The sequence below is a fragment of the Camellia sinensis genome, chromosome 2 (assembly GCF_055761805.1).
Source record: "Camellia sinensis isolate YWXY chromosome 2, ASM5576180v1, whole genome shotgun sequence".
Lineage (NCBI taxonomy): Eukaryota > Viridiplantae > Streptophyta > Magnoliopsida > Ericales > Theaceae > Camellia > Camellia sinensis.
In genome coordinates this window covers 77,363,840-77,388,744 of record NC_138962.1, presented here as the reverse complement: position 1 = coordinate 77,388,744, position 24,905 = coordinate 77,363,840, and positions in this window count along the sequence as shown.

Genomic DNA, 24,905 nt, shown 5'->3' with positions numbered 1-24,905 from the left:
TCAACTCTTGGGCTTGAGCAGACTGTGCGTGTATTAGTTCGCAGCAGCCTACTTTTTCATCACTTTTTCATTCCTCTCTCTCTCTCTCTATAAAACTCTCCAAAACCCTAGATCTTGAGTTTCTCTCTCTAAAATTCACCTTCTCTCTACTTTTTCTCCTAGATCCGTTGATTTCTCCATCCTAGTTCTTTGGGGAAAGGGTAAAGCATTTCGAGGGCTACGTTTTGATCTGAATAAACTTTGGTTTCAGCGTCTTTGGAGTTTCCATCTTGATTTGCTCATCTGCTAACTTTGAGGTTGGGACTTTCTACACTCTTCTATGGGTTTTGGCTTAGTCATTTGTTGATGGGTAAGAAATATTGGAACTTGTTGTGATTTTGAACAAACCAAAGGTTTTGGGTTAAAATCAAAAGAGGAGTTTTCGAATGAACGTATTGGAAATGGTCATGAGAGTAGATGTGAGGTTATGTTGTGGAAAAAGGTTGATTTGGGACACTTGGGGCGATATTTGGAAAAGTGAAAACTTTGCCCTAAAATGTCTTGAATAACCTTTTTGAATAAATTATGAAATTGGTATTGAAAGTATGAAATTGGGAGGTTGTTTGCATGAATGGTGTAGTTGGATTTGTTTAATCTCTCACCGATGGAAGTTTGGTTAATTTATCTATTCTAAAGATTGTATCTCTATTTAGAAATATCTGTTTTGGGTTGTCAGCGGAGAATAACCAATGATTGTTGTAGAGATTGCATGATGATTAGGCGAATTGGAACTAATCTCTTGATTATTATCATTGAATATGATTATGAATTGTATACATTGTATATGTATGATGTATGGGAGGAGAAAATGGATGTAGTCCATGTTTAGGAGAAGAAAGGGGATGGACTCCATTAAAATAAGTTGGCCTGAGTGTCCAGGGTGAAAATCTCGAAAACCACGTGTATACATCGGTGCCGATTCCCACGGATGAAACTAATGTAAAATGGCAAGTAAATGTAGTTGTAGGTTATATTGTTGTTTGGAGGCCTATGGGGTGTATCCTTTGTTTGGTTAATTACATGAAGTGGGTATAACAAGTGAACTGAGATAAAATGAATTGAGATGTAAGTTTGGTATAACTTGGTCGTAGTGATGTGTTGTAAAAGATTTTGTCATTTGGCATTGAATATGTGCATCTTACTTATATCTTCATTATGATTCATATATTGTAATGGATTGTCTTTACTGGGCTGTGGCTCACCCTATTTGGGAAATACCATTTTCAGGTGTTGGTGATATGCCTCCGCTAAGGCAATAGCTTGGAGGGACTTTGGAGCAAAGGCCCACTTTTGTTGTATTTTCTTTTGTATAGACAAGGGCTTTATTTGTATTAAGCTAGTCTTACTTTTGTTGTAACCAAGCAATGACTTAGAAAGATGTAAGCCTTTATGGCATAAAAATTTATGTTTAACTTTTATTCTTCTTCATCGTCTGTAACACATGCTGTAGATTCAGGATGAGTCATTTATGAATGTGTATTGCATGTGTCACCATTGTATACGAACTCTAATGAATGGAAGTATATTGCTTATGAGTTGGGATTTATTATATAATTTTGGGGGCGTTACAACTTGGTATCAGAGCGTATCGGATTTGAATATTATGGGTACGCGGAAAGTGGTTATTACCACAATGAGTTTGTCTCGCCTGGTTGAGACGTTAGTAAATATTGTATGCTTATGTGATAACATGCTTATATGATTATATGGGTATGAGATTTAGTTCCTAAGATGTTGATTGGGTCTACGGGTTTTTGGAAGTCCTATTAGAAGAGCACTTGATCACAAATGTTTCTAATTGGAACTCTAGCAACGCCGCGGGACAGTCATTATCTAGAAAGGAAATTCGTATGTGTTTATGTGACTATGTGCTTATATGGAGTGAATTACTATTGTCTACTGTTTTAGGATGCTAGTGAGTTAGCTTCGGCACATTTGTAAATGTGCTAATCTCTTTTGTTACCTTTATTAGGATGTCAGGACGTGGTGGTCATGGTAGTCATGGTAGACCTAGAAGGCGTGGGATGCCTCTACTGGATGAGATTCCGGTGTAGGAGGAAGGACTTGGTCAGGCCAATGTGGCCGAACTGGTTGGTCGACAAGCCATAGGCGCCTTAGCCAGCAAAATGATCGGAGCATTGAGGGAATCCATAGACATTCTCAGAGCTGTGGATTAAGTCCAGGCCCAAGTAGCTGAGGCAAGGCCATCTTTTCTGAAGTGGGAGTTCTTCTGGTCGAATTCGGACGAGTTTTGGCGTTATCCCAAAGAGTCACTGAAGGCAGATGAGTGGCTAGAGTAGATAGTAAAGACGTTCAAGATGCTTGGTATCGAGGACGACCAGTTGAGGGTGACCTTGGCATCTTTCCAGCTGAAGGTAGATGTAGGTCAGTGGTGGAAGTATGCACTTGGACGCATTGGGGTGACTTGGAAAGCATTCGTCAACGCCTTCCAGGACAGGTTTTGCTTCCTACAGTTAAGGAGAAATTGAGTGATCAGTTCTGTAAGTTGGTGCAGTTGAACACACCAGTGGCTGAGTTTGAGGCCCCCTTCACTAGCATGTCTAGGTTTGCATCTGAGCTTATGACGACTGAGGAGCGCCGTTGCTTGGAGTTCGAGAAGAGGCTGAGAACCAAGCTGATGTTTAAGGTGGTCGAGTCTATGATTAGGGAGTATGGAAGCCTTGTGGAGGCGACGGCTTATCTAGAGACCGTGATGCAAATGGAAGAAGAGAGGATGAAGGGCTCCAAGAGGAATTAGGATGTTCAGGAGGACAGTAAGAGGTAAAGGGGCCCTATCCCACAGTAGTCCTAGGGAATACAGTCGAGGTCTACCTTTCTAGTACCGAGTTCAGGTTCTGGGAGAGGTGGTCAGGGAGAGTTTACTTGTTTCAGGTGTGGTCAGTTAGGCCACAAGTCTCCTGCTTGCCCGCAGAGAGGATGAGGGCAACGGTCTGCATTGTCTTCGACTCTTTTTCAGGGCCAGAGTTAGGGAAGAGGGTAACTGCTCACATGTTATCAGTGTGGGCAGGCGGGGCGCTTGATGAGGTTTTGCCCACAGTGGAGTGGCACACCCGGTGTGTCTAGTTCGAGACAGACACAAAGCCACAAGCCAGCATAGTCAGCACAAGCCTCGAGAGCCAATCAGGGAGCCTCATCGGCTTAGTCAGTGCGTCAGGCCTATGCTCTGAGTGGTGAGTAGGTGGACCAGAGGCCTAGAAGGCGTGTGTATGCTGTTACTGCACTAGATGTAGTACCAACGCCTTTGGTAGTGAAAGATACCTTCTTGTTTTGTAATTCAGTTGCTAATGTGTTGATTGATACGAGTGCATCCCATTCATTTATCTTGTCTGCATTTGCATTAACTTTGGGTTTAGAGTTGGCTCAATTAGCATCTCCTATCTGTGTACAATCACCTATTAGCGGTGAAATGATTTTGAAGCAAGGGTATCGGGGTTGTAATATAGGGGTTGCCGATCGCCGACTTCTTTTTTCATTTGTGTTAATTGATATGTCTAGTTTTGATGTCATTTTGGGTATGGACTGGTTGTCTTCTTATTGAGCTGTTATAAATTGCTACCATCAGAGGGTCACTATATGTACCTTAAGCGGTGATTGTTTTTATTTCTTAGGAGAAGAGTTGGTAGAGTCTTATCACCGGTGTATGATCCACGTGGGCAGAGTAAACTTAGTTGCCTTCTCGCCAACTTTTTGGGCAGTGAGTGTGATGATGTCCGGGTTGAGTTAACTAGGGTAGTTTGTGAATACCAGGATGTTTTTCTGGATGACCTTACCGATTTACCACCCATCGAGAGATCGAGTTCTCTATTGACTTAGTACCTGGTACGGTACTGATTTCTATGGCACCGTATAAGTTTGCACCTGCTGAGTTGAGTGAGGAGGGGTTTCATCTGCCCTAGCACTTCGCCGTGGGGAGCACCAAATTTTTTTGCCAAGAAGAAATATGGTGCTTTGTAACTTTGTATAGATTATCGAAAGTTGAATCGGGTAACTGTCAGGAACAAATACCCAATGCCTCGCATAGATGATTTGTTCGATCAATTAAAGGGGTCTTGTTGCTTCTCTAAGATAGACCTGAGATCGGGTTATCACTAGTTGAGAGTGAGGGAGGAGGATATCCCAAAGACGACATTCCGTATGCGGTATGGCCATTACGAGTTTTTAGTAATGCCCATTGGGGTCACCAATGCACTAGCCATGTTTATGGATTTGATGAACCGGATCTTCCATGAGTTTCTAGACCATTTCGTGGTCGTCTTCGTGGACGACATTTTGATTTAGTCACCCTTTGAGGAGGAGCACGAGGAACACTTGTGAGTAGTGCTTGAGTTACTTAAAGCCCATAAAATGTACGCTAAGTTTAGGAAGTGTGCATTCTGGCTAAAAGAGGTTAAGTTCTTAGGCCATGTGGTATCTGGGGAAGGGGTTGTAGATTCATCCAAGATAGAGGCAGTGCAAGATTAGGAGCTACCTAAGAATGCTTTTGAGATCTGTAGTTTCTTGGGGTTGGTCGGGTATTACCGTAGATTTATGAAGGATTTCTCTAAGCTAGCCTCACCATTGACTAGACTAATGAGAAAGAAAATCAAGTTTCTGTGGAGTGAGTCTTATGAGAAGTCGTTCCAAGAGCTTAAGGTTAGACTTACCACTGCTCCAGTATTGATTATTCCGGAGAGGGGTTTGGGCTATTCGGTATATTGTGATGCCTCACGGGAAGGTCTGGGTTGTGTTTTGATGCAGGAGGTGAAGGTAGTAGCCTATGGCTCGCGCACATGAGAGGAACTACCCTACTCATGACCTAGAGTCAGCGACGGTGATCTTTCCTTAAAGATTTAGAGGCATTATTTGTATGGTGAGAAGTTCGAGGTATTTTCTGATCACAAGAGTCTAAAATATCTGTTTACACATAAAGACTTGAATTTGAGGCAGAGGACGTGGATGGAGTTCATAGCGGATTATGATTTTGAGTTACATTATCACCCCGGGAAGGCCAATGTTGTAGTTGATGCCTTGAGAAGGAAATCTGTTATTTGAGGCAGAGAAGGTGAATGGAGTTCATAGAGGATTATGATTTTGGGTTACATTATCACCCCGGGAAGGCCAATGTTGTAGCCGACGCGTTGAGTAGGAAATCTGTTAACAGTGTGGCTAGTATTGCCATCTGGGAGTGGGAGATGTTGGGTGCTCTTGGGGAGTTTGACTTGCATCTTGGTGAGTCTGTTGAAATTGCGGCCTTCTTTATGGTAGTTGCCCAACCTACACTTGTGAATCGAGTATTAGAAGCGTAGAAGGGTGACCTTGAGGTGGAATCTCTCTGGGAGAAAATCTCCAGTGGAAAAGTAGAAAAGGGCTTGAATGTGTATCCCGACTAGAGTGTGAGAAACTGTGATCATTTGTTCGTGCCGGAGTCTTGCCGAGGGGAAGTACTCTAAGAGTTTCACCATTTACGCCTTGCGGTACATCCGGGAGGCACAAAGATGTATCACGACCTTAGTCGCCAGTTTTGGTGGAGGGGTATGAAGAATGATGTAGCTATGTTTGTATCGAAATGTTTTACTTGTCAACAAGTAAAGGCTGAGCATCAGAGGCCAGCGGGTTTGTTGCAACCCTTGCCTATAGCTGAGTGGAAGTGGGAGCATGTCACCATGGATTTTGTTGTGGGCCTTCCTAGGACTCAACGGGGTAGTGATGCCATTTGGGTGGTAGTTAACCGGTTGACTAAGTCGGCGCACTTTATTCCTTTGCGCGTAAGTGATTCGGTAAACTATTTTACTGACCTTTACATTAGGGACATAGTGAGATTGCACGGGGTCCTTGTGACGATTGTTTCGGATAAAGATATACGTTTCACAACTCGGTTGTGGAAGAGTTAGCAGAGTGCCTTAGGCACTAGATTGACCTTTAGCACTGCATATCATCCTTAGACTGACGGGTAGTCCGAGCGTACCATTTAGATCCTTGAGGATATGCTTAGAGGTTGTGTCCTTAATTTTAAGGGGTCGTGGGAGAGGCACTTGCCCTTGATGGAGTTCACCTATAATAATAGCTTCCAATCAAGTATTGGCATGGCACCATTTGAGGCCTTGTATGGTCGACCTTGTAGATCCCCTGTGTGTTTGGCCGAGGTGGGTGATACACCTATGTTGGGTCTAGAGTTGGTTTGGGAAACGATGGAGAAAGTTACACTTATCCGTAAGAGGTTAGCTACAGCCCAGAGTCAGAAAAGTTATGCCGACCATAGGAAAAAACCCTTGTCCTTTGAGGTGGGAGATCATGTCCTTTTAAAGATATCACCTCGGAGGGGTTTAATGAGGTTTGGAAAGAGTGGGAAGTTGTCCCCTTGATTCATTGGGCCTTTCGAGATTCTAGAGCGGATCGGGGAAGTAGCTTATCGTTTGGCCTTGCCACCACAGTTTTCTGGGCTTCATGATGTGTTTCATATTAGCATGCTTCGGACGTATGAGCCGGATCCATTGCATATGTTAGATTGGACCGACTTAGAGGTAGATGAGGATGCCTCGTATGAGAAGAGACTGGTGAGAGTTTTGGATACTCGGGACCAAGTCTTACGAGGCAAGACAATTCCCTTGGTTAAAGTATTGTGGAAGCATCACAGGGTTGATGAAGCAACTTAGGAACGTGAGTTGGAAGTCTATGAGAAATATCTGGATTTATTTGTTGATATTTGAACATGTATTGTATTGTTGTTATGATTAATAGAATATGAAAACATTCTATATGTTGTTTATATTTTAGAAATACGAGTTTATTATATACATTGCATATGTTTTGGAAAAATATGAATTGTATATTCAGTGTTGAGATATTGTTTATCTTATTGTTGGGAATGGATGACCGAAGAATGGGTCATAGTGATTGAAATTGATAGATTATCATAGTTGGAAATAGTTTAAAAATGGTTTTGAACTTGATTTGTAATTTCAGGGACGAAATTCTTTAAGGGGGGAGGTTATAGCGATCTCGGTTTTTTACCTGACTCTTGTTATACCCCGAACTTGGGTTTGATGGTTTCAAATTGTTGTTTACAGCTTTTTCCCTTGTATCTTCCTAAATTTGGCTTTTGGGTTGTTGTGGTTGTGTTTGGATATGTTGGTTGCTTGTTTTTCAAACCTTATGTTGCCCAGATTTTTGGTCCTCCACTCGAGCGGGCTTTGCGAACTCTCAGTACTTTTACAAGTCCACAAAACTACTGGGAGCATATGTTCTACGCTCAAGCGACGTTTCCTAACCTCGAGCGGGCGGGAGCTGGAGCAGCCATTCTTGCGCTCAAGCGTTGGTTTGTCATCTACAAAACTATTGGATGTGTGTATTTTGTGCTCGAGCGTCACTTCTTACGCTCGAGCAGAACAACTTATTATGTCTGACGCTCGAGTGTCAACTCTTGCGCTCTAGCGGACTGTGCATATATCAGTTTGCAGTAGCCTACTTTTTCATCACTTTTTCATCCCTCTCTCTCTCTAAAACTCTCCAAAATCGTAGATCATGAGTTTCTCTCTCTAAAATTCATTTTCCCTCTATTTTTTCTCCTAGATCCATTGATTTCTCCACCCTAGTGTCTTTGGGAAAAGAGTAGAGCATCCTGAGGGCTATGTTTTGATCCGAATAAACTTTGGTTTCGACGTCTTTGGAGTTTCCATCTTGATTTGCTCATCTTCTAACTTTGAGGTAGGGACTTTCCACACTCTTCTATGAGTTTTAACTTAGTTATTTGTTGATGGGTAAGAAATATTGGAACTCGTTATGATTTTGAACAAACCTAGGGTTTTGGGTTAAAATCAAAAAAGGGATTTTTGAATGAATGTATTGGAAATGGTCATGAGAGTAGATGTGAGATTATGTTGTGGAAAAAGGTTGATTTGGGACACTTGGGGTGATATTTGGAAAAGGGGAAACTTTGCCCTAAAATGTCATGAATAATCATTTTGTATAAATTATGAAATTGGTATTGAAAGTATGAAATTGGGAGGTTGTTTACATGAATGGTATAGTTGGATTTGTTTAATCTCTCACCTATGGAAGTTTGGTTAATTTATCTATTCTAAAGATTGTATCTCTATTTAGAAATATCTGTTTTGGGCTATCGGTGAAGGATAACCATGATTGTTGTAGAGATTGTATGAGGATTAGGCGAATTGGAACTAATCTCTTGATCATTATCATTGAATATGATTATGAATTGTATACATTGTATATGTATGATATATGGGACAAGAAAGGGAATGGACTCCATTAAATTAAGTTGGCCTGAGTGTCCAGGGTGAAAGTCCCGAAAACTGCGCATATATCGCGGGCGAAATTTTTGTTAAATGGCAAGTAAATGTAGTTGTATGTTAATATTGTTGTTTGGAGGCCTATGGGGTGTATCCTCTTTTGGTTAATTACATGAAGAAGGTCTAAGGGGTATAAGAAGTGAATTGAGATAAAATGAATTGAGATGTAAGTTTGGCATAACTTCGTCGTAGTGATGTGTTGTAAAAGATTTTGTTATTTGGCATTGAATATGTGCATCTTACTTATATCTTCATTATGATTCATATATTGTAATGGATTGTCTTTACTGGGCCGTGACTTACCCTATTTGGGAAAAACTATTTTCAAGTATTGGTGATATGCCTCTGCCAAGGCAATAGCCTAGAGGGACTTTGGAGCAAGGGCTCACTTTTGTTGTATTTTCTTTTATATAGCCAAGGGCTTTACTTGTATTGAGCTAGTCTTACTTTTGTTGTAACCAAGCAATGACTTGGAAAGATGTAAGCCTTTAGGGCATATAATTATCTGTTTAACTTTTATTTTTCTATTTCGTCTGTAACACATGTTATAGATTTAGGATGAGTCATATATAAATATATATCGCATGTGTCACCTTTGTATACGAAGTATATTGCTTATGAGTTGGGATTTATTGTATAATTTTTGGGGGGCATTACACGGGAGTGGAGCGTTCTTCGTTCGAGCCATGCATTGGTCACTCGAGCAGTATTTTGCTTCTGATGCTTGAACGGTCTTTCTTTTTCTCGAATGGTCTTTTTGCAGGTCTAAACTACTAGGATGGGGGTCATTGTGCGCTTGAGCCATGATTTGATCACTCGAGTGGTTCTTTATGTCTGACACTCGAGCGATGTTTTGGTTGTCGCATGGTTTGTATGTATATCAATATGGAAAAAAAAAAGATATTTTCTTTCACTTTTTTTCTCTCTCTAAAAGGTAATTTTATCAAATTTCTTCACATTCTCTCTCTAGTTCTTGTCTAAACACCCCTATATGCTCAAATATGTTGGTCTCACTGCCATAGTGCTTTGGGAAAAAGTGTAGAGCTTGTAGAGGTAAACATTCTAATTGAAAAAGTTTTCATTTTCGGCTCTGTCAAACTTTGGGTCTTGTTCTTCTCCGCTTCTAATCTTGAGGTAGGGATTTCTTCAACCTCTTTGTATGATTCTTAGTCTCGTTATGTGTTACTTAAAAAGTGTATTGATTTGGGAATTGTGGGATTGATTTAGGGTTTGATTTTGGTTTGGTTTTGGGAGTATAAAAGAGGGGTTTTCAAATAGGGTCCTTTGAAATGTTGTGGAGATGGTTATATTGATAAGTTGGGTTGAAATCTTGAAAATCTCTCCTTTAAATTTGTTTTTGAAAGGAATGGATGTTTTGTTGGAAATCATTGATTTTTGAATTAAAAACGAAAAGAAAGATGTTGAGTTTTTGAAAATGATAACATGAATATATCTGTTGATGATGAGATTGAAGTTGAATATGCATTATCACTCCTGTATTGAGATTATAAAAATATAGCTGTTGTTTGGAGATTTATCTTTTGTATAGAGATATTTGGTTTAGGCTATTGGTGGAGGATACCTTTGATTATTATAGAAATTGTATAGAGATTAAGTTAATTGAAACCAATTACTCATACATCTTGTATTAAACATTGTTTTGTATTTATACATTAAAAATGTATCATTTTGAGAAAAATGGGTGAATACCTTAGTGAATCTAGCTAAGGGGTGCGGTTATGGTATTATCTATGTTGGCCTGTGTGTCCTTGGTGAAAATTCAGAAACCCGTGCGGTTAGGTGTCGATCCTTCCGGTTAATACCGGTAAAATGGTTTTGGCAGTGTTTGTATAGTCTACTAGCAGGCACATACCTAGAGATTCCGAGTGTTGTGTATTAATTGTCGTATTTTCTGATTTAAAAGGTATTGTTTTATGAATTGAATTATAATCATGGCATTCGTTGTTCTGAAAGAGAAAGTGTAACATTTTGAAAAATGGCATGTATATATATTCATGATATGACTCTGTTAAGCATCATACAGTGTTAAAGTATTCTCTACTGGGTTTTAACTTACCCTATATGGAAACCAACTTTCAGGTGCTGATGTTATATATGCCTCCACCAAGAACTTAGCTAGGGAGGATCTTAGAGATGAAGGCTCATTCGCTTTTCTTTTATTTTAAACATCTTTTGTACAAGCCTTGAATTTTTTATTTGTTTTGGGCTTGACCCACTTTTGTTATAACCAAGCATCGTCTTGGAAATATGTAGCCGCTATGGCATAAAACTTATCTGTATTTATTTTCAATTCTTTTCTTGCCCTATGTGTCACATGCTATAGATTCAGAATTTAGGGTTTATAAATATATTATGTATGTGGCACCTTTTGTAATGTTTACCAAAGAATTAATGAAAGATCGTTACTTATTTAGTTTTCCGCATACATGGTGTATATTTTGGGTTATTCTATTGTTACCTTTTGGGGGCGTTACACATACTATTATTATCAAATAGGTCAAAAATAAAAGCCATTTATATATGTTTTTCCATAAATTACCATATCTTATAAATATTAATGTAGAAGAAAAATATGAAAAATGATTTGCAGAATTGGGTGATAATGTGCAAGTCTCCTTAGGTAATAGAATTGGGTATCTTAGAAAATGGGTAGAAACAAGAAAAATGAAAAAATAATATTTACATTGCTGGCAATAAATTAATTCATGGGGTTGTGAACCTTCATGAAAGAAAACATATTATGAGAAAAAGAAAATTTTCTACAAAAATAAAAGTTTTAATAAACAACGAGGAAAAAAATAAAAAAGAAAATATTATAATTTTTTTTAATTTTAATAAATGAAAAAGATTTTTCAAAAAAAAATAGTTATTATCCAGACAGTAAAAAGACTTGTAAATCTTAGACGTGTGGTGAAGTAGGGCATTATCCAAATCAATGTAAAAATAAAAATAATAATAGAAATCTTAGGAAGTTTAGATTATATTGAACTAGAAGAAGAAGAAATATTAAAATTAGCATTAAAAAATAATAAAGGAATAGTAGAAATAATTGAGGAAAAAATAGAAGTAGATGACGAAATTGAAAGTAAATATTATAGTAATTTTGATAAAGAAATAAATTTTATGATGACTGAATAAATAAGCATAGGAGAATTAAGAGGAGAACAATTCGTAATAGAAGATTTTCAGGGAAAAGAAATAAGTAAAAATTGGATATTACCAATAATACATACAAAAGAAATTTATCAAAAATCAAAATTTTATTTAAAAAGTAAATATATATATATATATATATATATAACAATGGAAGGGTTCATTTGAAAATGTCTTTGAAATTAATGGTTCAGATCTATCAAATTTAAAAAGCAATGGCTCAGATTTGTTTTTAAAAATATCTCTCTCACAAACTATCTTTAATGGTTTAGATTTGTCCAATTCAAAAACAATGGCTGAGATTGAAAAGGGTTTCAATGGTCAAGATTTATCAATGACTAAAATTTAATGGTTCAGATTTGTTTACCTATCTACTCTCACCAACCCACTGCACTTACCAAGTAAGGCAGTCTTTACATCATATGTATCAATGAACAATGCTCTGAGAAAGCTTTGAAGAAGGAAGAAAGCTCTGAAGAGGAAGAACAAAGCTCAATCGAAAGTTCTCTTCTCCACCATCACCAGGCAAGGCCCTCTTCTCTTCTCACTTTCTTTTTGTTTTTCCATTCATTTTTTTTACCTCTATTTTTTTTTTCATCATCCCGTCATCCACCATCACCTTCAGTTTTACCTCTGTTTTTTTACCTTCAGTTTGTTTTTTTCTGAAGCAAAAAAAAAAAAAAAAATTTCTGAAGATCAAACATCTATGGGTCAAGATGATTTGTTTGTGTCTCTTCACTATTACAGCATATAAGATCAAAATGTGCCTCTTCACTATTACAGCATATAAGATCATTTGTTTTAGCTTTTCCCTCTAAAATTTTAATTTGCTAAATAAGATCATTTGTTGTTTAAATTGCTAAATTTTATAGCATATAAGATCTGCTATTATTAGAGCTTATTCAGAAACCCATCACAATGTATATGTCATTTGAATCCACCCCTTTGCATCATCAGTAGTAGCAACACTTGAAACCACTCTAAATCAACACTCATTCACAGTGACTTACTTCATAAACTCATGTGGGTTCTCTCAGAAAGACTCTTTAAGAAGCAAAATCCATTGTCTCTCTTTCCCATGTTAAGAGATAGATTCATCTCTTTCTCTTCTTACATACTCCACCAACTCTACATTTACCTCTCTGCTTTTAGTGATCGGGGATGCTGCTGCTCTTCAGGCGCAGCAGCAACTGCTGCGAGATTAAATGACATCGTTTTTAGTTGTTTTGGACCCCATCTGTGTTTTGCACCTCTTTCCACTTTATTTCTCATCTCTTTTTACTAAACCTCTCAGCAATAAAATATCAGGTTAAATTACATTCATCTCTTTTAATGTTTGAAAAAAAAAAAAAAACTACAATTTGTGTTATATTTTTGATATAATTACACTGATAATCTTAAAGTATTAAGTCATTTTTAATCAACAATTCTTGAATTGTACAAATGAAAAAAAATAATATTATCATTTCTTATCTACTCAAATAATATATTTATTTATTTCAACGTTTAGTCACCATCTATTAAAATATAAAAATTGAAGAAATTTATGTTAGAAGAAATAGCATTTCAGTGGAACAATTACAAAATAATTGTACATAATTTTTATTTTTATTTTTTTGGTGCAAGTCTCACAAAAAATAATTGCACCGTAATATTAAAAAAACAATTACACCACACAAAGGACTTGCATCCTATAAAAATAATGAGATTTTTCCGTTGTGCAAGTAAAATGAAATTTTTTCTTTATGTTATGCATTTTTAAAAAGACATTACGTAGTGTTAGTTATGCTACTTTATAATAAAAGTTATGTAGGAGTGAATTTGAATTGTGCACGTGAACTGAAAATTATGAACTATTATTTTTATCATGAATAGTATAGCTTAAATTTTAGGAATAACATGTGGTGAAATCTGTACCCCCAAAAAAAAAAAATGTGAAATTTTTTAGAATCATTTTGGTGAAAATACAGCTAATCATTTATTTTTGACATAATTAAACTAACGTCCATTTTAATAAGGTTAGTGTGATTGAAACTAATGTTGCAGACATTGAAATAAATAAAGATAAATACATATTTTGGAATAAAATAGGCTACAATATCATTTCTTTTACTAATAAATTATTGATTAAAAATATCTTAACTATAATGTAAATTAAATTTTTTTAAAAAACCAATGTAATTACTTAAAAAATGTAAAAGTAATTATATTTTTTTAAAATTTGAAAGGTGGTAAGTATAACTTATTATATTTTATTTAGTCTGGCAAAGAGAGTTGAGAAAGTTGGGAGATTTTGACAAAGAAAGGAGTAATATGTACGGTAGGAATATGACACTCAAAACACCCAAAACGACATCATTTAATCACATAGCAGTCACTGCTGCGCGTGAAGCGCAACAAGATCCCCGTTCCCATGGTTTTAGCTCAAATTTTTCTCACAGTTTTGATTCTGCAATCTCCAGCAACTCTTCATAGGTGACACTCCTATTCTTCTCTACTCTTTCACTCTTCTAACCTATGAAATGGGTTTCTATTTCTGTAAATATTGAAATGGGTTAAGAATATGATGGATTTTGATTTCATTGAAGTGGGTTTATGTTTCTGTATGTATTTTAGAAAATATGATGGGTTGAAAATTTACATTTTCTTTTTGTAAGTTTGAAATTAGTTGCAAATATGATGGGTTTGTATATTTATATCTCATTGATGGGTTTTATCAACTAACCTATGATTATAATGGGTTTCGATTGTGGTTTTGTATTTTCAAATGGGTTTATATTTCGATTTTGGATTTCTATGAAATGAGTTTTGATTTTAGGTTCATATTTGTGGGTTCCATCAACTAGACCTATGAGGATTTCAGAAAATTATTAAATAAGATTTCTATGAGTAAATGGGTGTTGATGTCTATTTTGGGATTGAAACATTAGCATTCTGTCTTTGGTTTGATTTTGTTGCATTATAGGGCTGTTTGCACCCTGTTTTATTTTGTTGCATAATCAAAAGCCCATTTTTATTTTGCATCCTATTTTTGGTGATAATAATTCCTATAATCTATTAAATGCTGCTGTTGAGGATGCGCTTTAATAGCAAAAACAAAAATGTTAAACATTTTAAAAATTTTATCAAATGTTAAACAAAATAAAATTTTGTATTGCGTTTTTTTCTTTAATAATCAATTGGGTTTCAACACCCACTTCTCTCTCTCTCTCTCTCTCTCTCTCTCTCTATCAAATGGGGGTTAAGGAAAAATGGATTTCAAATTAAGAATCATTTTTATTTCATCTTAGTTGGGTTGAGACTCTCTATAATTATCAATGGTCATAATTATCAATAGTCATATTTTTACTCACCAAATATGGGTTGACAAAATGACGGTTTGTCAAAATTTTAAAAATTTTATCAAATGTCTCAAATGTCTCAAAATATAAAATAAAATTTTGTATTGTGTTTTTTTTTCTTTAATAATCTATTGGGTTTCAACACCCACTTCTCTCTTTCTCTCTCGATCAAATGGGGGTTAAGGAAAAATAGATTTCAAATTAAGAATCATTTTTATTTCATCATAGTTAAATGGGTTGAGACTCTATTTAATTATCAATAGTCATATTTTACTCACCAAATATGGGTTGACAAAATGACGGTTTGTCAGAATTTTAAAAATCTTATCAAATGTCTCAAATGTCTCAAAATACAAAATAACATTTTGTATTGTGTTTTTTTCTTTAATAATCAATTGGGTTTCAACACCCACTTCTCACTCTCTCTCTATCAAATGGAGGTTAAGGAAAAATAGATTTCATGTTAAGAATCTTTTTTATTTCATTTTATGGGTTGAGACTCTTTAAAAAAAAAAATCTGAAGCAAAAATCTCATTGAACTCTACCAATGACAATTACATTCGGACCGCACTGAAATTGAAACATTAACGGGTGTCTTCCTCTAATAAGGCACCAAAGGACTGATAACTAACCCATAATCTATTAAATGCTGCTGTTGAGGATGAGCTTTAATAACAAAAACAAAAATGTTAAGAGATTTTTAAAATTTTATCAAATGTCTCAAAATACAAAATGAAATTATGTATTGTGTTTTTTTCTTTAATAATCAATTGGGTTTCAACACCCACTTCTCTCTCTCTCTCTATCAAATGGGGGTGAAGGAAAAATGGATTTCATGTTAAGAATCATTTTTATTTTATCTTAGTTAAATGGGTTGAGACTCTCTTTAATTATCAATGGTCATAATTATCAATAGTCATATTTTTACTCACCAAATATGGGTTGACAAAATGACGGTTTGTTATAATTTTTTTTTTTTTTTGTGATTTTTATTTTGCTCTTTTTCAATTTTTTGTTTGATTTCTGATTTTGTTTTGTTCTTACTTGCAGATTGTTTCTAGAGAATACTTATTTTTTTTTTTTAATAATGATATACAAGTTCATTTTTTATACCCACTTTATAGACCCAATGATGTGTCAAGAAGATGATTGGTTGATTCTTGACATATCACTGGACCTATAAAGTAGGTCTAACTTTTTGGGCCTGAATAACTATTATTTATTTATTTATTTATTAATTTTTTACAAAGATTTTGTTACAGTTTAATTTTGTAATATGATAGGTATTTTTTTTCTTTTTTTTTTTTCCGTCTCTCTTAAGTTGTATTTGGATTTAGGATTTGAAGGGAATTTGTTGATTGAAAGGAAAAGGAAACATTAAAAAGTTAACCATTTTTTTATTTGATGACCATTTTTTTTTGCTTTTAGTGAACTGTTTTTAATTTGATTTTTTTTATTGAACTGCTATTTTAAAATGTTTAGGCTTCTCTCTCTCTCTAAAAAATTAGCTTTTTAAATTTTATTTTTGGAATTTTTTTTTAAAAAAAGACTTTTAGATGTTTATCAAGACTTTTGAAAAAACTTAAACTTATTTTAAAATTTTGTTTTAATACTTTTTTTAATGATTTTTATGAGAGTATTACTTCTTGGAGTAAATAAACTACTGTGTAGAAAAATTTTTATAGTGTGTATTGAAAAAGGCATTTGTAATTATATAGATAATACAAAAGGTATTTGTAATTATCCAGTTACAGTGTGGTGAGCTCTTTTATAAAATTTTATTGTACTTTTTTACTTATTTTTTTTGACATTTTAAAATGCAAAATTAATAATTAAATTTTTGTAATTAAGTTTTGCTAAAATTTTATTCATAAGTAGTATAATTTATATTTTTTTATAATTTACTTAGTTGTTAGTAGGAAAAGTGGGCAATACAATCCATAAGAATCGACCTTTGTCAATGCAAAATTACTATATAGAATCAACCAGAAAATCATGTATTTCAATAGTTCTACATTTTGGTCAATAGAGAAAAATTATGAAGATTTCTATGAGAGAATTTAATTTTTCTTCTATCATTTTTAATGTATATTGAAGACATTAAAAAATTATTATTTTTGTTCTATCCTGTAGTAGTTCAATTTTCTCATCTGTGATATTCATGCAATGACGAACTTCTTAAAGTAGGTTGTTAACTAAAATATGTTATAAGTTTGTTAATTCTGTGTCAATTAATTGTTCTTTATGGCAATTATTAAATCTCATTCTGCCTTCTTACAGTTATATTTATGTCAACAATCATTTTTATTTCATCTTAATCAAATGGGTTGAGGTTCTCATTAATCATTAATGGCCATATTCTTATTCGTCAAATATGAAAATATATTCATGTACATTTTTAGTGTTGAGGAGTGCTCTTAGTAATTGTGTTTTTCTTTTTATCCTTCTGTCTCAGATTTCTTTAATTTTGCTTCTCAAGCAGATACCCAGGTTAGGAAGTCTCTCCCTTGCAATTCTTTATTAGTTCCTCGCTTTCTTTTTTGAATTGCAGTGGATTAATGAATGTTCTAGATTAATGAATGAACTCTCTCAGATTTCTTTAACGCTCTGGAATTTTCATGTTTGGTCTTCGAATTTTCAATAATTAGATTACACATTAAGCTTTTAATGTTTGGTTTAGAAAGAAGTCCAATATAGTGTGTATAGTTATGTATCTTGGTATATAGCTGTTCAATTTCTAGAGAATACTTTTTTTTTGTGTGTATAGTTGGAATGTATGATGAATTATGTGAATACTTATGTCTTTTTTTATTTTTTTATTTTAATAATGATATACAAGATCATTTTTTATACCCATTTTATTGGTCCAGTGATATGTCAAGAAAAGGACTGGTTGATAATTATTCTTTTTTGTTTTAAAAAAAAAATTAACAAAGATTTTGTTATAGTTTAATTTTTTAATGTGATAGGTCTTTTTTTTTTTTTTCCCATCTCTCTTAAGTTGTATTTGGATTTATGATTTGAAGGGAATTAGTTGATTGAAAGGAAAAGGGAACATTAAGAAGTTAACCTTTGAGTGAACTGTCTTTAATGAACTGTTTTGTAATATGATAGGTCTTATTTTTTTTTTGCTTTTAGCGAACTGTTTTTAATTTGGTTTTTTATTAAACTGCTATTTTAAAATGTTTAGTCTTCACTCTCTTTAAAAAGAGTCCAGTTTATTTAGCTTTTTCTATTTTATTTTTGGAATTTTTCAAACAAAAAAAAGACTTTTTTAGATGTTTATCAGGACTTTTGAAAAAACTTAAACTTATTTTAAAAATCTGTTTTAATAATTTTTTAATGATTTATATGAGAGTATTACTCCTTGGAGTAAATAAGCTACTGTGTAGTATAATTTTTTATTATGTGTCTTTGAAAAAGGCATTTGTAATTATATAGCTAATACAAAAGGTATTTGTAATTTTCCAGTTAGAGTGTGGTGAGCCCTTTTGTAAATTTTTATTGTAGTTTTTTACTTATTTTGTTTTCACATTTTAAAATGCAAGTTTAGTAATTAAATTTCTATAATTAAGTTTTGCTAAAATTTTATTCGTTAGTATAATTTATATTTTTTTTATAATTTACTTAGTTGTTAGTAGGAAAAATGGGCAATACAATCCATAAGAATTAACCTTTGTCAATGCAAAGTTACTATATAGAATCAACCACAAAATCATATATTGCAATAGTTCTAAATTTTGGCCAATAGAGCAAAATTATGAAGATTTCTATGAGAGTATTTAATTTTTTTTTTCTATCCTTTTTAATGTATATTGCAGACATAAAAAAATTATAATTTTTCTTCTATCCTGTAGTAATTCAATTTCTCCATCTGTGATATTCATGCCAAAACGAGCTTCTTAAACTAGGTTGTTAACTAAAATGTGTTAGGAGGTTGTTAATTCTGTAGCGATTAATTTTCTTTATGGAAATTATTAAATCTCATTTTGCCTTCATACAGTTATCTTTGTCAAATTTACATAACCAGGTACTTTCAGGTTGAGACACCATTGACCTTCAACCGCTAATTATGAACAACATTACTATTTTTGGTCACATAAGTTGTTTTCTTTTTTATTTATTTGAAAAAAAAAACATTTTTCTTATAAGCAAAAGTCAATTTTCTTTTCATTTCATTATTTTTCATCTAATTCCTTATAACAAAATGCTCTTTTCTTATAATTTACAGATGGATGGAGACCTACGTCGAATTGTAATATTGGCTCCTTTTACTCATTTTCTTACATGTATAATTTTTTTTTTACCTCTAATTCTTTTGTATTTTTAGGTCCAATTTCTTCAAGAAAGAAATGTTAATGTTGTTATCTGTGATGAGCATGACCTTGTCATCCGTGTTCGAGAGGTAGGTTCAATTTAATTATATAGATTTTTTTTATTCAAAACACCGTATACACCGTATATTCTTATTTATATATTTTTAAAAAAATTTATACATGTATATATATATTTATTTTTTGTAGGCAAAGGAAAAGGAAATTGCCAAGGCATTGTTGAAGAAAAACGAAAAGACCATCGTTTCGGGCAAGGGAAAGGAAAATGCATGTTCAGTAGTATGGCTCTTCAACATTTCCATTTAAAGTTCTTTTTTTGAAATATTTATTTTGGACAATGAACCTTGATTATTTATTTATTTATTTTTTTAAATGTAAAATTGACATACTACTTGCACGATGACATATATTGTTTTTATAGTAAACAGTTTCATGTAAATTTGTGAAATGTTTTTTTTGAAGCATGCTAAAATCGCTTTTGAACAAAAACATTATATTTGTTTTAAATTATTATTATTCTTTTTTGGCTTTTTGTTATTGACATGAACATCTACAAGAGAAGAAAAAAGGAATAGAACAAAAAAGAATGTGGGATATTGTTGTTATACATATCTGTTGAGAATGTGGATATAGCTTTTATGCTTATCTGAATGTGAGATATAGTTTTTATACATATCTGTGGAAATGATGATAGAGCTAGCATGCTTATCTGTTGGAAAAGGGAAAAATGAAAGGTAACTTAGACTCATAAGTTGTATGACATAAATGTGTAATTTATGTGAATGTATCAGTGTTGGCCATCTATCAATTGCTAATATTTTAGTCATTGTTCATGGTTGGTTTAGTGTATTTCTACTGGGCTGTGGCTCACCCTATATGGGAATATCATTTTCAGGTGCAGGAAGCATGCCACCTCCAAGGACATAGCTGGGAGGCTAGTGGCGGACATACTTTTGTCGCTTAACTTTTGATGTATTACATGTAACTTCAAGCCTAAGGCTTAATGTGTAAACGAGTTAGTACTCTTTTGTTGTAACCAAGTGTTAACTTGGAAAGCTGTAAGCCCGTAGGGCATTTTGTTTTGATGTTAACATGTAATACTTAAGTAATGGAACTCTAATGTATAAAAGAATGTGGTTAGTTTATATGTAAATGCATGTCTTATCTGATGGGTTTGTTGTTGTGCTCCTTTGGAAGGCCATGCAAGGGGTTGTTCTACACATGCATGATGGACATACAAAATGGCAAAACCACCTCTGGGCATAGGTTATGAGAGTCCTAAAACTCACCAAAAAGGGTCTGAAATAAGGCCATTCAATGCATGCAAGAATGATGTGCTCCTTTGGAAGGCCATGCAAGGGGTTGTTCTACACATGCATGATGGACATACAAAATGGCAAAACCACCTCTGGGCATAGGTTATGAGAGTCCTAAAACTCACCAAAAAGGGTCTGAAATAAGGCTAGGAAGCATGCAAGTGAAAGCCCCTCTGAATGGCCTTGAAGAGGGTTACTCTACACATGCATAATAGACATCTAATATGGAAAAACCACCTCTAGATAGAGGCCATGCAGATCACAAAACTCATCAAAAATGGCCTAGAGCATGGCTTTGAAACATGCAAATAGGGGCTCCTTTGGAAGGCCAAGAAAGCTAGTAAAGAGAACAAAGGGTGAGAGGGTCACCCCTCTCTGATTTTGAGGCTCAAAGACACATGTTAGCCACTAAAAATCCACTGGATTTCAGTGGCTAAAAGGCCAAACCAAGGCCGACACAAATTCTCTAAAGCATAGCTCAAAACATGAGGAAATGAAGCATGCAAGGGGGTAGATGACCCCCAACAGAAAAATCGTCTTAAACAAACATGTTTAGAAGATCAAAACAAGACTTTTTTTAGTTTATGGCAAGGCCTAAATATGCCTGCAAATAGAGCTAGATTATGAAGCAAAACAATGTCAAAAAGAGGGAAATGGAGTGTTACCCTTGTAGAGAAGAGGGCCAGCAGCTTCTGGACCAATGTAGCAAGCTTTCAACCTTTGAAAATCAGCTACAAGGTGTTTAGAGTGGTAGTGGAGGTGTTGTTCTTGGAGGTGTAGGGCAATGCGGCCAAGAACTTCAACCTTTGAAGCTAAATGAGAGAGATACAAAGAGATGTGCATGCATGAGCCTTAAACAAAATTCTCAACCCTTGCAATGGGAGAGGGGCTCTTCCTTTATAGAGAAGAAGGTCTAAAGCTTCTCAAAGAAGCTTAAAAGCTAGCTTAAACATCCTACATACACGTGTATGGAGGATGCATTCTGAGGCTTCCAACGGGCACAACTGGCTTCAACTCATTGAGACAAAAAAGCAGAAGGCTGGCCGACCAGTTCAGTGGTCGGCCGGCCACTCCCCCTGGTCGACCGACCAGGGGTCAAAAGGGTCAAGAAGAGAAGGTGGTCGGCCTACCCATATTGGTGGCCTCCTAGGTGAATGCAACTTAGTGGTATGGTGGGAGACCAGAAATTATGGCTCAAAGGTGAGGGAGACCAAGGGGTCAAAAGGGTCAATCATCAAAGGTGGTCGGCCTACTCATATTGGTGGTCTCTCAGGTGAATGCAACTCAGTGGTGGTATGGGAGACCAGAAATTGTGGCCCAAAAGTGAGGGAGACCAGCTCTCTAACAAGAAAAATCGGGCGACCGGGGAAAGGTGGTCTCCAAGAAAAAAGGTGGTCTCCCACCCTACTACCACCTTCCTAACCATGAAACTAGGGTTTATGCCAAAAATGAACCCACACCGATGCAAAACGAAGGTTCGGGGGCCAAAACGCGCAGCCGGGTACCCCGAAAACTAACTATTAAGCACCAGAAGTGGCGTGTGATCACGAAGGTGGTCTCCTGGGCGACAGTGTCCCTCTGGGGAGAGGAAACAAGGTGTGTACCAAAAACCGAAGCAAACGGAGGTAGTTAAGCGGTCCCGAATCGAGGCACGCGCGGCTGACGGCTCTGAAAACCAAAAACTGGTCTCCAAACGGGAACAGTGGTCTACGACCACGAAAAGTAGCCTACGGCCACTGAGAGATGGTCTACGAGACCTCTCCCTCCCTTCGGGAAGAAAAAAATAAGACTTGGTTCACAAACCGAGGCAAAGCACAAAATGGTCCCGAGGTTCGGGGGTAAGGCTCTCAGCCGAAACTCCAAAACCTCAGAACGAGCACAGTATGCACCATCACCGAGCGCTCAGTCGATGACGTCCGAGTCTTAAGGCCGGTCAAAAATGGGGTGTCTACAATAGGGTGAGCCAAAGCCTAGTAAAGAGAAATTAACACAGTATATAAGGTTTAGCTAAGATATAAGTGTCAAATGATTGTTTCATAATCATAATCGACTTACATTCTCTCCTTAACCATTCAATATAGATGACCATATCTCAATCCATTTCCATTCATTCATTTCGGGTTAATTCCTTAACCAAGTTCATTATTATCTAATCAACCAAAATGAGACTACAACTCGATGGTTCACAATTCAATACATTCATCACTCCAACACTTCTATTTTTTTTCCATTTTACGGAACTCTTATCCGAGGGAACCGGCACCCATACATATATATATATATAAAATTTTGAGACTTTCACCGGCTAACTTAACCTTAAATGGAGTCCATCCCTTATCTCCTCCCAAACATTGGAGTATATCCCATTTCTTCTCGAAACAACTATACATATACAATGTATTAAAATATCGTCATATAAAATGACCATCCACAACAGATATTCAATGTCTCAATCATACCGTCATATTCAATGACAATGATAAGTTTCAATTTATCTAATCCTCATGCAATTTCTACAACAATCATAGCTATCCTCCACCGATAGCCCAAAACAGATATTTCTAGACAGATACACAATCTTTTAAACAGATAATTTATTAAATTTTTATAAATGAGTGATTTAACAAATCCAACTACACCATTCATTCACATATCTTTCCAATTTCACATTTCCCATATCAATTTCATTATTTATATAATTTGGTTATCCAACTCCAATTAGGGCAGATTTCCCCATTTTTCGAATATCAATCCAAAGGCTAAATTTCACCATTTTAACACTAGAGAATCTCATATACAAGCCCCATAGTCATTTTGTAAAAACAACATGGAAAAAAACCCTCTTTCAATTTTGAATTCAAACCCTAACTTTACTCAAATCCTCCCAAATCCCACCATTTATGCAAATAACAAATTCCTAGGTTAAAAACCATATTAAGGTGTAGAATGTCCCTATCTCAAAGAAAGAAGATGAGCCAAGCAAGGATGGAACTTCAAAAGTAACGAAACCAACTTCTACTCGAATCAAAGTGAAGAGCTTGAGGAGTTCTACCTTTTTAATAAAGGTCCAAGGGTGTAGAGATCAAAGGATCTAGGTCAAAATATAGAGAGAGTGTGAGTTTTAGAGAGAGAGACTCTTAATTTTAGGGCTTTGGATAAAAAGATATGAAAAAGTGATGTAAAAAGTGCTTTTCGCGATCTGATATACGCTCAGTCTGCTCAAGCGAAGAGTTTGACGCTCGAGCGTCAGACACAAACTTTTGTTCCACTCGAGCGCAAGAAGAGGCCCACTCGAGCCTAGAATACACACCTCCAGAACTTTTGCAGACGACAGACCAACCACTCGAGCTCAAGAAAGGATACTTGAGCGCCCACCCACTTGAGTGTAAGAAACACCACTTGAACGTAAAAGACACTCCTCCAGCACTTTTGCAGACATGCAAAAGTACTAAAGGTTTGCAACTCCCGCTCAAGCGCAAGAAAGTCTGCTCGAGCAGAGGACCAAAATTTACATATCCCGCTTGAGCGCAATAATGGCAGCTCAAGCGAAAGACCAAAAATCTGAGCAACATAAGGTTTGAAAACTAAGTAGCCCACCTATTTCAAACACACCCACAGCCACCCAAAGACCAATTTCATAGGTATACAAAGGAAGAAGGAGATACACAACAGTACAAAGGCACTAAACTCGAGTCCGAAACATCACAAGAGTCGGGTCAAAACCGAGATCGCTACACACACTGTCTCTCTCTCTTTTCAAGGTCAAAAACCTAACTCCGATAGCGTCCATTGGTGATTGCCTAATCTTTTCTGTCGTGACTTCACCGTTCAACATCAACGGCAGTGACTACGAGCGATTTGACTCCCTTTGCTAAGGCTTTGATTACATCGTCGCTATGGCTTTGAGCTCTCCACCGATTCACAACCCTGATACTCGCAATCGAGCTCCGCTAGGACCTCTCTAAACCTCTCTACCAACACACCCTCCGTCCTCCTTCGCACCTCCTCCTTCCTCTCTCGCTCCACCTCCACTATCATATATTCGGCCGTTGCACGTGGTGACAATGTTTCAATGTCATCGTTTGAGTTGGAGAGAAGAACGAAGATCTGGAACACCATAACAACAACCATTTATAGTGTACGGCCAGAGTGCCTGATTCAAACCCCCAAATCCCGAAATGTCTGCTAGTCATCATTGTCGATGTTCGTTGACGAAACAGCAGCCCTATTCTCCAAATCATGATCAAGTCCACTTTCACTCTCTCCTTCAACTTCTCTCTCCTCACCTTCGCAACCCTAACATCAATCACTACTCACCTAACCCTAAATATCTCTCACTTTGTTTTTTAGAGCTAAAGTGGTTCGGTAAAAGTCGAATAGCTCAGAGGGCAT